This window comes from Hemicordylus capensis, chromosome 5 (genome assembly GCF_027244095.1).
Source record: "Hemicordylus capensis ecotype Gifberg chromosome 5, rHemCap1.1.pri, whole genome shotgun sequence".
NCBI classification, from domain to species: Eukaryota; Metazoa; Chordata; class Lepidosauria; order Squamata; family Cordylidae; genus Hemicordylus; species Hemicordylus capensis.
This window is the reverse complement of record NC_069661.1, coordinates 88,230,307-88,244,068: the sequence shown is the minus strand read 5'-3', so window position 1 is coordinate 88,244,068 and position 13,762 is coordinate 88,230,307.

Here is a 13,762-nt window from a genome sequence, read left to right as displayed (position 1 = left end):
CAGAAACATTGGTAGCACAGACGTTATCAGCAGTTATTACAATGTTTACTTGTGAATGTTTTGTTGAAGTTAAGAGATTGGTCCAGTTTCATCCTTTAAAGCAGCATTTGCTCTGCAGCAGTAAGCTCTCTAGGAAGACACTACATCACCTCAGTCATGTGCATTAGGGATGTGCGAAATGCTTCGGGTACAAAATGATTTGTACCCAAAACGGCCCATTTAACAAAACAAATCACCTGATGGCCAAATCCAAAAGTTTGTTCCTGAAACGAATCGCCCCTATTTCGGCTCTGAAAGATTTGTTGTTTTGGAGTTTCATTTTGCGATCTCTGTAGTCTGTCTACTTCAGTCTCCATTTTGTGATTTGACGTCAGTTTGAATTTCCCACCCTTCCAGCCTGCAGATTGGTCAGCGAAAGCATGGGCTGATATGCAAGCAAGTACACCAGGCTCAGCTAATCACAAAGCAATAGCAATATAACAGAAGGGTCCCTTCCAGGAGTCTAAAACAATGCAATGGCCCCACCCCCAAAGGCCGGCCTCCTTTGGCGGTTGCCTTTGGCGGCTGCCTGTAGGCAGCCCACCCACTGGCAACCTGTGCTGGAGGCTCCAGAAGTGGCCTCCTTCTTTTAAGGGCCTAGGCAGCTGACTCTCACTCAGCAAATGGGCAGGCTTGGCCCCAAGTGCTCGGTGTTAGAGCAAATTAGAAGGAGAGGCCACCTCTGCAGGCACCCAGGAGGTGGAGAGGAGCCTTCGGCAAGAGCCTGGAGCTAGCCTGACCACCCAAACAGGGAAGAGGGGGAGGAAGGGAGATGGAATGCACACTAACCTCCTCCTGAGTCTCCTGCCAGTGCCAGCTTTGATCTAGTTTCTTTAGAGGAAACTAGCTCAAACTTCTGAAGGTGTACAGCTCCAGCTAGCATGATCTTGTTATAGGTTGTATGAGGTGGTGGTTCAAGGCCTCTGTGTGCCTGAGGCAGGGTGCCAAATGCCACCCTTCCTTGCACACACCCTCCCCCTTCTTTTCTCTGTCTTTAAAGCAGAGGCAGGAGGGCATCCTGCTGCCCTGCTGGAACCCCAATAATCTTCTGCCTGAGGTAACTGCCTCACCTTGCCTCTTGGAAGGGCTGCTCCTGGATGTAAGACAAACAAGATAATATTGTTTCTCCCAGCTTCAGCCGTAAACAATTTTCTCAAGCCTGGCCTTGAGGCATTCAAGTACCTATCTATTTTCACTGAAATTCAAGATGGGATCTCTTTGATATGGAATAGAAATGCTTTAATTGACCATTCAAGGTGTATCAATAGCACTCAGCCACTTGTTACAGAACAAAGGCAAACTTTATTAAGTACTCATTTTAAATACCTCTTATTCCTTATTTGTTGACTATTTACATAGCACTTTTCAGTGTTAAATGTTACCAAAGCATTTGATAAAACAATTCAAACCAATAGCACTTAAAATCTCTCAAAAACACAAAAAGAAAAACTCTCAAACAATAAGGCAAATGCAAATATATATCTATATAAGTCAACTGTTTAATAAGTTGAATGTATTGTTCACAAGTCTGTGAACCTAAACAGAGGTCATTCACACAATCAAAAACTGTGTTCAACTCAGGTTATAATAAGATAATTTTTTATTTCAGTCATTGACCAGTAAAAGAATACAGTTACACAGACTCTGTGTGAATTTTACAGGCAATATAACATAACTTAGCCATTCTGCATATAATCTCCTTATTGGTGTTTGCTAATAAAAAATTTAAGTAAAAGCCATCTGGGCGTCCAGGGAGATTTTCCAAAAGAGGGGAAACTAATCTTAAATGCAGATCCCTATAGAATGCACAAAACAAGATAACATGCACAGTAGTTTCTATGGCCCCAGTGACATGTGGGAAAGTCGGGAGGAAAAAGGTATCCCTCCAAACCTGCCATCAAGAACCGCTTTAGGTAGTGGATTGACACAGGCTAAATTATTCCACTGATTTAAAGTTGATAGTTTGGTTTCCTATATAAATACCACTCTTGAGACCAATCAATTCCTCCTGTAATTCTATATCTAAAATGCATTGTTTAACCACCTTTGTGGCCTGATCTAATCCTAGGTTGATTAGTTCAACTGGGGAAAGTCCATATTGAGTTAGTTTATTTATAACCAGAGACTTCCATTTAAATTTGTAACCATCCATCATTATTAAGGAGGCTAATCCCCCTTGAGCTAGAACCAATTTTAGCCAGAACAGTATGATACAATGCCAGTAACATGACTCAAGCCTATTAAGTCCCACCTCACGTCTAATTACCACGTTTAGCACACAGCGAGGGACTTGCAGTATGTGTCTAATATACTTAGCTTGTATCGCTTCTAGAGGTGCAAAGTTGTTAACAAGCCCCAACTGAGCACCATATAGAAGTAAGGGATACACTTTGGCAGCAAAAAGCGTAGCTGGAATAAATACTGCCCCTCACATGGAGTGAAAAGGTTTAATTTTGTTTATGACAAGTTGAACGGTCTGCCTAATTGAGTTGATATAGGCATTCCTAGAACCTGATGAATGAAAGACTACACCTAAATATTTAAAGGAGTTCACCTGTTCGATTTTGTGTCCATGCATAAGTCAATTATGTAACCTTGGGCGCTTGGCAAAAACCATTACCTTTGTTTTACAGTAGTTTACTTCAATTAGCTTGTTGGCACAGAAGGATGTAAACAGTCTAAGGGCACGTTTTAGACCTATTAGCATCTGAGACATGATAGGCATGTCATCTGAATATAGTAGAACATAAGAACAGCCCTGCTGGATAAGGCCCAAGGCTCATCTAGTCCAGCATCCTGTTTCGCACAGTGGCCCACCAGATACTGCTGGAATCCACAGGCAGGAGTTGAGGGCATGCCCTCTCTCCTGCTGTTACTATTACATATTACCTGAGTAATATGGGTATACTCCTATTTGTTAGTTTCGGGGGGTGAATGGAAGGGATAGTCAAGCAGGAGACCACCGAGTTTATTTAGATGTTAAACAAAATGGGCACAAGAATGCATCTCTGTCTCACCCCTCTAAACATTGAAATCTCCTGGGATAGAAGGCCACTCAGGTTGCATCGAACCTTCAAACGAGTGTTCGTGTGTAAACCAACAATTAGCATTAGTCGTTTGTCAATTTGTAGCACACTCGGCACTCCATAGCCTGTAGCTGACTCACAAACAGTCTGGGTCATTCGTGGCCAAAAGGAATTTGTGGAAAATCTGCTGAGGATGAGCAGTGTAAACTGGATCCACTAGCTTTGTGGCGTTTTTAAATGGCTATAAGAAAGCAAAGCACCTTAGGTAATACAGCAGCTTGTCTTATTAGTAGTAAATAGCCCACAGGTATTTAGCGTGAAGCCAATTCCTCAGCAACAGCAACATTAGAGAGATTCAAAAAGAACTATAAGGAAATGAATTGGTCAGGCAGAACCCAAGTGGAACCGTTTCCATAAGCAGGAAAATAATAAGTTTATGCATGTATGCCTTTCATGCCTTAGGTGATGGGAAGTATATGAGCAGTTGATGATAATGTGACATTAATAAAGTAAAAAGCCTTTACAAGGAATGAATGGACACTAGTTATAAACAGCGTACCAGTAACTCAGAATGAATGCTTACACCCCAAGCAATGGGGGTGGGGGTGGGGCATTGAAAGTATAACAGTGTGGCAAAATAGTACAGTTATAAAGGATACATTAAAAGCAAAAAAAAGGCCTCCTTGAAAAACAGGAAGCGTAATCCAACTTAAGTAAAACACAAATTTTGGTGACTCTAAGCCCTGTTCAGGTGTGATACAGATGCCTATCTAGGAACAAAGGAACGTAGGAAGCTGCCATATACCGAGTCAGACCATTGGTCCATCTAGCTCAGTATTGTCTTCACAGACTGGCAGTGGCTTCTCCAAGGTTGCAGGCAGGAGTCTCTCTCAGCCCTATCTTGGAGATGCCAGGGAGGGAACTTAGGAACATAGGAAACTGCCATATACTGAATCAGACTATTGGTCTATCTAGCTCAGTATTATCTTCAGAGACTGGCAGCAGCTTCTCTAAGGCAGGAATCTCTTTCAGCCCTATCTTGGAGAAGCCAGGGAGGGAACTTGAAACCTTCTGCTCTTCCCAGAGTGGCTTCATCCCCTGAGGGGAATATCTTACAGTACTCACACATCAAGTCTCCCATTCAGATGCAACCAGGGCAGACCCTGCTTAGCTATGGGGACAAGTCATGCTTGCTACCACAAGAACAGCTCTCCTCCCACCCATAATTAAGTGGATATGTTCAAAAAACACAAGCCACCTCAGGTCCCGCTGAGAAGAGGGGCTTCTGATAGCCCCTCACCTGCCTGCTTCCCCCATTCTGATTACCTGCTGCCAGGTATCCACATGCCACACAACCGCCAGCCAAAAGTATGCCCCCCCCCATCTGCTGTCAACCTTCATGCCTCCATCCGTCCTCCCTTTCTGACACTGGCAAAAAGCTGATGCTCATGAGGCCAAGGTCAGAGTTCACCTACTCTCCCACCCGCCCTCCCCAGCATCAGCAGATCCACCAAGAGCTAATCACGTCACTGCTTCTTGCTGAGCAGTGACATCATTTGCCCTGATTGGCTTTGCTGGCACCAGAAAGGGCAGGCAGGAGAGTGGGCAAAGTGTTCTCCAGTTCCTGGCCCCATGCACACTGCCTCTCTGCTGGTGCTGGGGAGGAAGAGGGAGACATGGATGCAGTTGGGCGACTGGTGGTGGTGAGGCACACATGCAGATGGCTGGTGCTAAAAAGAAAGTCAAAACATTAGGTCAGTGCCTATGATGCTGCAAGAGAGAAAAAAGATGGCGGCAGTGTTCAGTTATGGAACACGGGTCCCTCCAGACTTTGTTACACCACTGATGTGATATATTTGGGTACAGGGCTAACAGGAGCATATCAGTGGTTAGTTCTGACCCTCCCCCATCCTGCTGGGCTGTGTCCTCCATATTCATACCCCCACTTCCCCCATTGGCCTGCAATGTGTGGAGCCAGCTGGTCCATTGGTGTTAGCCCTGAACCAGGGTACATGATGCCTAAACAGGGCTCCTGTGGACTCTGTTCAATAATACAGTCTAGGGGTGTGCACGGACACGTTTTGGTCCAAATTTTGGCCAAACCACTGCTTCACGAAACATTCAGTCGAGTGATCTTGGCCAGTCAAACTGACAAACCAGCTCAAACAGGTTAGAAGTAGTTCGTGATCGAACTGCTTGAACTGGCCCAGTTCACATTGGACTGGTTCAATCATAAACTGGTTCTGCGCATCCCTAATACAGTCATTTTAGAAATCCCAGAGAAGCTGACTCAAAATGTTTTTTAAAAGCCATCAGGAAGATTAAATTTTGCATTAGAAGTAGGATATTGGCCAGAGATTCAGTAAAGCCATAGAGCAAATACACGGGAAGAGGAACACTTAGTGACTACAAAGAAACCAAAGTCTGAATCATTCACTACATTTGTTGCCAAGATGTCTGAAAAATTCCTCCACCTCCTAACAGTTTTCTTTCCTGCTTTTGCTAGGCAGATGTATTATCCTTGTAGTGGGTGGGGATGAGGATGGAATCTGATTCTCCAAGATAATTGTTCCCCTCTGATTTGACTTATTTTTCCAGCTTGACTTGAAGGACATCCTCTCTCTCTCTCTCTCTCTCTCTCTCTCTCTCTCTCTCTCTCTCTCTCTCTCACACACACACACACACACACACTGTGCATTTGCACTTTCTTCCCTTTCACCATTTTTGTCCTAAGCATTATCAGTCCCAGATTCCTAAAATTGCTAGAAATGGAGGCATGTGTTAATGAGATTGGCTGACATGATATACAAGGCCTACATAGGCAGTAGTGTTTACAGAGCCACTGTGAAGATATTGAAGCAGCAGCAACGAGGCTGGAGAAATTAGGTGGTTGCACTCAGTGGCGGAGTCACCATAGTGTGAATGGGTTCAAAGAACCCAGGATACCATGCTGAGGGGCCGTGCCTCGTGCCCGCTGAGAATACCTGTTCTATTCTATACTATGCCTAGATAAAATATGTTCCTGAGAATTGCACAGCCCTCAGGGATATATTTTTCACAGGCACAATGGACTTCAAAGCAAAGGGGAGATTGATGAATATTGCTCGTCCCCCTAGCACCAGCACAGTATTTCTAGCACAAGTGCTGTGTTCATCTGGATGTCAGCCACTGGTTTTCAGGATACCTCTGTGGCCATTTAATTTCCCATTGACAGATCTCAGCATAAGAATAAGTTCTCAAATGCCAGAGGGAGTACACAGCAGAGGATGTAACTGACTTAGAGCCCAATTATGCAATCAGCAAAATTACTTGGGTCAAGTTCTTACTGGGCTGCTGCACTTCAGCCTACATATGGAAGATTACATGTCTGAGTGTTCTCCTACAATGAGACCCCTTTCTGCCTATAGAACCATAGCATGTCATAGAGAAAGAATGATACAGTCCAGCAGAAATTACACTACATTATTCTTTTATTATGCATTCTCTTTACCCAACAGCACTGTATTCTAGAGTTTACTTATCGTGAAATATACTAAAATTTTAGACTTGGATAGAACCAAAGAAAAATGTGAACTGAGACTTCATATAGCAAAGGAGTATTATTCCACTTTAAAAATGTAATGTGTTAACTATGTGCAAAAGAATAAGAATTCTACGTATTTCTATTTTTCCTGAATACTAGAAGTTAACTTTTTGCTGTGGTGCAGAATATTATCTGTCTTCTTATTTTTTCTGTTGGTTTCAGAGTGTTAATGTATTGTCAATTTGAAATTACATGCAGACTGATATTAACATACAAATTGTCCGCCTGGAGTCATTATTCTGCTGCCAAATTCTTCAATAGGATTGTGTTGCATTGTGTTGTGCACAAGTGGGTTTTACAGTATTTTTTGATAAATAGTAACTATTTACTTCAAAATTATATTTGAACTTTTATTTTAATGAATTTATCTCATTAATGGAAGAATTATGGTGTCTGTAGAATAGTATATACTTTTCTTGTTATGCTGAGAATGTGAAATAGCATATTTAACCCTCACATACATTTGTAAAATATCACATTTTCAGAAGTCATCTGATTTTTTAAAAAAACATTATTTGAGCTGTAAGCCTTCAGTCTTCTACCATGACTAGTTTGCTTTTTGCTTGATGAGTTTTCATGTTTCAAAAAATTACATTCATTAATCATATCCTCATAAGCCTTGATAGGCTGCCACCCTCAGGACATTTCAGACTGACTGAACACTTTACATGTGACTATCAGTGGATCAGTTCCAGATGTCAGGGTCACCATAATGCTGCTACTTGGAAAATGTAATTCTCTTTCCTTAATCAAGCCAACAACTGAAATGGCATACCATTTAAGCCATGGTGCTTAGATTTGAGACAATGATCAATTATGTTCCCTGTATTTGCATCAAGATTCTTATGGAATATTGCAAACTAGGATTACAGTAACCCATAGAAATGGCATGGTGAGAAGAGCTCGTCTTGTGGTAGCAAGCATAACTTGTCCCCTTTGCTAAGCAGGGTCTGCCCTGGTTACATTTGAATGGGAGACTACATGTGAACACTGTAAGATATTCCCCTTAGGGGGCGGGGTTGCTCTGGGAAGAGCAGAAGGTTCCAAGTCCCCTCCCTGTCTCCTCCAAGATAGGGCTGAGAGAGATTCCTGTTTGCAACCTTGGAGAAGCCACTGCCAGTCTGGGTAGACAATACTGAGCTAGATGGATCAATGGTCTGACTCAGTATATGGCAGCTTCCTATGTTTCTATGTCATAAGGAATTCCTGCTAAAATAGAACTGCCCAGTTCTATATGCCTCTGTAGCACTGAATAAGGTGCTTCCCAAACCACCAGTGCAAGTGATGTTTCAATACCTTTCTCAGAACTGTGGCCTATGCAAGGTGATCCCTCTGAGTCTTAGCCAAAGAGGAGTTGGATAAGAATGAAGAGGGACTCATGAGGCGTATCTAGGGAAAATAGTGCCTAGGGCAAACACTGAAATTGCACCCCCTGTCCAAGCATCTGACACCCATCTTTCAGATAACTTTACCATAATATCAGCTGAAAAATACAAGTCAAGCTCGTTAATCTTTTAATCTTTCAAAAACTATTTAGCAGTGGACTTAGCCAGACCAAAAAATGCTGGAAAACTACAAATTTCAGTATGCGGGGGCTCATGAAATACCCAAATACTATGTGGAGGTGTACTTGGAAAACTAAACAGAAGTGCCTGTCTAATTCTCTACTATGCATTGTAGCATCACCATTACATAAGTTTTAAAAATCAATGGAGAATTTGACATTTCCCAGATACTCTGTAAATAATTAAAGGATATGCAGAGTAAACTGTGTCACTGCTTGGAATATATTCTAGTCTTTCAGAAAGACAGTTAAAATGAGAGAAAGCAAGAAACTCCCAGTGGGCCTTAATATTAAGGATTTCACACTGATTCAAAGACAAACTCACCATTAATAGCCATATTAGCAAGACATCACATTTAACTCGCTTATCACAAGAAGCAAAGTAAAAGCAAATGAATACAGTCCTAGCTCATAAGCGTCAGCTCCGCATTCACAAGCCCTGATTCTATGTACATAGTGCTAATCTGAATATGTGTACGATGTCTTATATTATATTATATTATATTATATTATATTATATTATATTATATTATATTACATTAATTTATTTTTACCTGTAGCCCCTTTGGGGGGGCTTCCTAAAGGCTGGGGGGTTGCAAACATTCCCCCTCACCCCGCTGGCCTCTAGGGCCTCGCAGGGACCATTTGAGCATGTGCAGTGGCCATTTTTAAAAATAATCTTTTTTTTTAAAGGCCACTGAAAACAAAATGGCCACCGCACATGCCCAAATGGCTTCTGCAAGGCCTGGCATGACCTAGGGCCTCACAGAGGCCATTTGAGCACGCATGGTGGCCATTTTGTTTTTGGCAGCCATTTTTTTTTAAAAAAAATAATTTTACAAAATAGTGCCCCCCCTTCAAGTGGCGCCCGGGGCACGTGCCCTGCCTGCCCTACCCTAGATACACCCCTGCATGAAAGCACTGGTGCCTTGTGTTAAATCTCAGGAGCTTCCAGAATGTCCATAGGGTGGGAACCAAAATTTCTCCAATGTGAAATTGCAGGATTCCTCAGAAGAAGAAACTTTGTACATTGAAGATAATTTCACTTTGGAGAAAATAATTTTAGTGTTCATTTTAATGGCTGGAAAAATTTCTCAGACAGCCTCTCCACACAGCATTGCCATCTCATCTTTGAGTTAATGTTGCAGGAGCTTTTTCTCACCAGAAGTTGGATAGAGTTGTGCAATTCTTCTGTACCACCTATGTTTGGATAATCAGTTAATTTCAGTGATGCAATACAACATTTTGCTTGTAGTCTATTACCCTGAGAAGTTGGTTTGAGTAGATCACCCATCTTTGGAATGAATCGTTGGCACTCACCTGAATGGTCAGTCTCCTCAGACGTATGGACTGTATCCGAGCATTCTGGGTTGTCACGACCTACTGTTCCAAGACAGGGCCAATCAGAAGTTTTCTCTCTCAGCAGAAGGGAGGGACAGCCCCCTCAGCTTTCAGTCGTTAACAAGCAGTTTGATGCTCTGGCTAATAAAAGGCAAAACACTGCAGAACAGGTAAGGCAACAAGAACAGAGAAGAGAAAAAACAGCAGAGAGATCCCTGCACTTTAAACAGTTAACTCTGAACTGCCCCCTCGAGGAGCAAAAAACCTCAGAATCGGAAAACACCACCCCACATAAATATGGGGTACAGGAAGAGAGGCGAAGCAGAGCGGGGAGCAGAAACAAACACACAGAACGGGCGGGTCGGATACAATCCATACGTCTGAGGAGAATGACCATTCAGGTGAGTGCCAACGATTCATTCTCCCTCAGACAAGGATTGTATCCGAGCATTCTGGGGCATACCCAAGCTGCTAAAATAATGGGCGGGATCAATAATACTGTGGTCCTAAGAAGGAACTACCCGCTGCAGCACACGCCGACCAAACGAAGCATCAGCAGAGGCCCAATCATGTATTTTGTAATGCCTCACAAAGGTCGAAAGGGAGGCCCATGTGGCGGCCCTACAGATGTCGACCAAGGGAGCCATAGTGGCTAGAGCCGCAGACGCTGCTACACTCCGGGTTGAGTGAGCTGTAACACCCTCAGGCACGGCCTCCCCTGCCATCACATAAGCGAGCTGAATGGTCTGGCAAATCCAACGAGATAAGGAAGACGAGGAAACCTTCCTTCCCAACGAGCAGGCCCGAAAGGAAACAAAGAAAGACTCAGAAGTCCTAAAGGCCTTAGTGCGTTGTAAATAAATACGAATGGCACGACAAACATCCAACTTGTGCCAATCTTGCTCCTTAGGAGAAGTGGGACTGGGACAGAAAGAAGGAAGCATAAGCTCCTGGGACCTATGGAACATGGAATTCACCTTGGGGAGGTAAGTAGGGTCAGTGCGCAGCAGCACATAATCTGGAAAAATGAGACACAGCTCTTTCCGGACCGACAACGCACCTAGGTCAGAGACCCGCCGAGCCGATGTTATGGCCACCAAAAACAAGACCTTCAAGGTAAGAATATGCAAGGACACGGTGCGGAGAGGTTCAAAAGGTGCTTTGATCAAGGCCCTCAATACCAAATTCAGATCCCACATGGGAAAGCGGTGGACTGGAGGAGGCTTCAGGACCGCAGCACCCTTAAGGAACCGTTGCACATGAGTATGCCCAGAGAGGGACGGAACCCCCGGAACCTGCAACATGGATGCAATAGCACACATCTGGCGCCGGAGAGTATTGGGCCGGAGCCCCTTGTCTAACCCGGCCTGTAAGAAACCTAATACCTGCCCAACAGAAGGCGACATAGGGTGCCCCCCCCCCACCGAAGACTCACACCAGGAAGAATATGCCTGCCAGGTAGACTGATAAACATGGACCGTGGATGGGCGCCTGGAGACCATAATGGTATCTTGGACTGCAGAAGAATAGCCACAGGCTACTAGAGAGTCCCTCTCAACCGCCAGGTGTAAAGGTTGAGCTACGCCGGGTCCGGATGGAAGACTGGACCCTGACGAAGGAGATGGGGCCGACTCCCTAGGGAGAGGGGAGGTTCTGTTGACAGAGCGACCAGGTCTGAAAACCACGGCCGGCGTGGCCAATGCGGTGCCACTAGTATGACCTCTGCCCCTTGATGATGAATCCTCTGAACTGTCCTGGACAGGATGGCCACAGGTGGGAAGGCGTACAGAAGGCCCTGAGGCCAAGGGGACAGCAGAGCATCCACGCCCTCTGCCCCCGGAGATGGATACCTGGAGAAGAACCTGTCCGCCTTGGCATTGCCTGCCACTGCGAACAGATCCACCAAGGGGGCTCCGAACCGCCCCACGATCCTTTGAAACACCTGATGTTCCAGGGACGACTCTGCCTGGTCTAACTGCGAGCGGCTCAACCAGTCGGCAAGAGTGTTGTCTATGCCGCTGATGTGATCGGCCTCCAAGGAACACAGGTTCCTTTCCGCTCATAGCAGTAGGACCTCTGCCTCGCACATCAGAAGCCAAGACTTTGTCCCCCCCCGACGGTTGAGATGTGTCTTGGCCATGGCACTGTCGGTGCGGATCAGGACATAGCTGTTGCAGATCTCAGGAAGAAACTGGATGAGAGCTAGCCGAATGGCCCGGAGCTCTAGCCAGTTTATCGTCTGTGTCCGTTCCTCCTCCGACCACTGGCCTTGAGCTACTCACCGACCGCAATGACCGCCCCACCCTAGAAGGCTGGCGTCGATCGTGACCACCACGCGATCGACCAGAAGGAAGCTTACCACCTTGTGTAACGCCTGGGACGTCCACCAATCCATGGACCGTCGAACCTGCCAGCGCCCCAGACGAGTGGAGGCGCTTTGCAGGCAGATCGGCAAGGGAAGGGATGATGCAAGCTTCCCCTACCTGCGCGGTTTCAATCTCCTCTCGGGCGCTGCTGGCTGAACTTCCCTCAAGCGACGGCAGCGCGATAGGGACAGATCGGCTCGTCTCCCCTTCGGCTGCGGCGGTTACTGGCGGCTGAGCTTCCAAGACCGCCTGTGAAGTTGTGCGCTTAGCAGCGCACGCCCCCGCCTTCTGCTCCTTCGTGAGCTTATTCAGCTTCTTTGTCATGGGGGATCGAGTAAGTAGCCGCAGCCCACTCGGCATGGCAAACAGCGGGAGCCACGGAGTCCTCTGAGAGGGAGAGAGAGGCCTCCCTCTCACAGCGCACGTCCTGGCCTTGTTGGAGATGAACTTCCAGTGCATCGACCTTTTGCACCAACTGTCCTAATGACCACTAGGGGCATTGGGAGTAGAGACAGTGAGTAAGGGTCTCCCTATCTGTCCCTACTCTATGACCCCTGAACTGACTCTGCAGCACTTCCTGTGCTAGTCACAATCCTTCCTTTCCTCCTAGAGAGCAGATGGAAACATCTCTCTCTCTCCTTTCCTATCCACTATGTAGTCCTTTAGATTAGATATAGGTCTTTCCTATCTAAGTGTATTTAACCAATAAATATTTAGTGTTTAGTCATACAAGGATCTCCATGTGTTTTCTTTAAATAGCTGCAATATCCAAACCATCCTCTGCTACCTACTCTGTCACTGGAGTGTGTGCTCATTCCTTAGTGCTCTGCTGTTTTACCTATTGTGGGTAAAAATCAACAACCTCTAACAGGCCTTCCATGGCTTTTGGAACAAAGCCGCCGGGGGTTACTAGATGGGCCGCAGGCGGACGCGCTATTCCAATGGTCTCCTCAAGACCCTGACTATCCCTTTCTCTCTCTCCTCTTATGTTCGCTCTTTTAAAAGCAGAAAGGGGAAGGAGAAAGAGCAAGCAAGTAGGAAAGAGCAGCGTTGAAAAGGAACGAAGTAAAATAGCACCTGCTGGAGCGAGACAGGGCAAACGACTGAAGGCTGAGGGGGCTGTCCCTCCCTTCTGCTGAGAGAGAAAACTTCTGATTGGCCCTGTCTCGGAGCAGTAGGTCGTGACAACCCAGAATGCTTGGATACAATCCTCGTCTGAGGGAGAATGTATCTGTGTGATAGAAAACATATATTATGACAAATCAAAGCTCGGTCCTAAGCATGTTTGCTGGAGGTTACTCCCATGTGTTTCTCTAGGAATTATACTATTTGTCCAGCTCTGAAGTGCAATGATGCACATTCATGTGTAATTATGTGTGCCATGGCTAATGCTCAGTGCTGTTGCTTTATACAACCCTGCTGTAAGAAGCACTCTGTCTTAAATGAATGGCAAACCTGATGGATGCCCTTAAAATGCATAGGGTATGGGGAAACTAGAAAGATATGCCTTGGAGATAGCATGAGTATTGCACATCCATGGCATCCAGATAAGCTTTGCGCTAGTTCCTCAAAACTAGCTGCACAACATCGTCACTCCAGCTATTGTTGGACTACAGCTCCCATAATCCCCAAACATAGTGGACAATAGTCAGAAAATATGGGAGATGTGATCCAACATCTGCAGGAGACTGAAGTTATCCAGTCTTGTGCTAGTGCAATGGACTTTACTCTGGTGCGAGTGGCAAAGGAAATATTGCAGCATGGAGCACTAATTACTCCATCTTCCACCCTATTTCCTGCTGATATACTTCTCCAATACTTGGCTTTTCCATAGCCTCTTTTT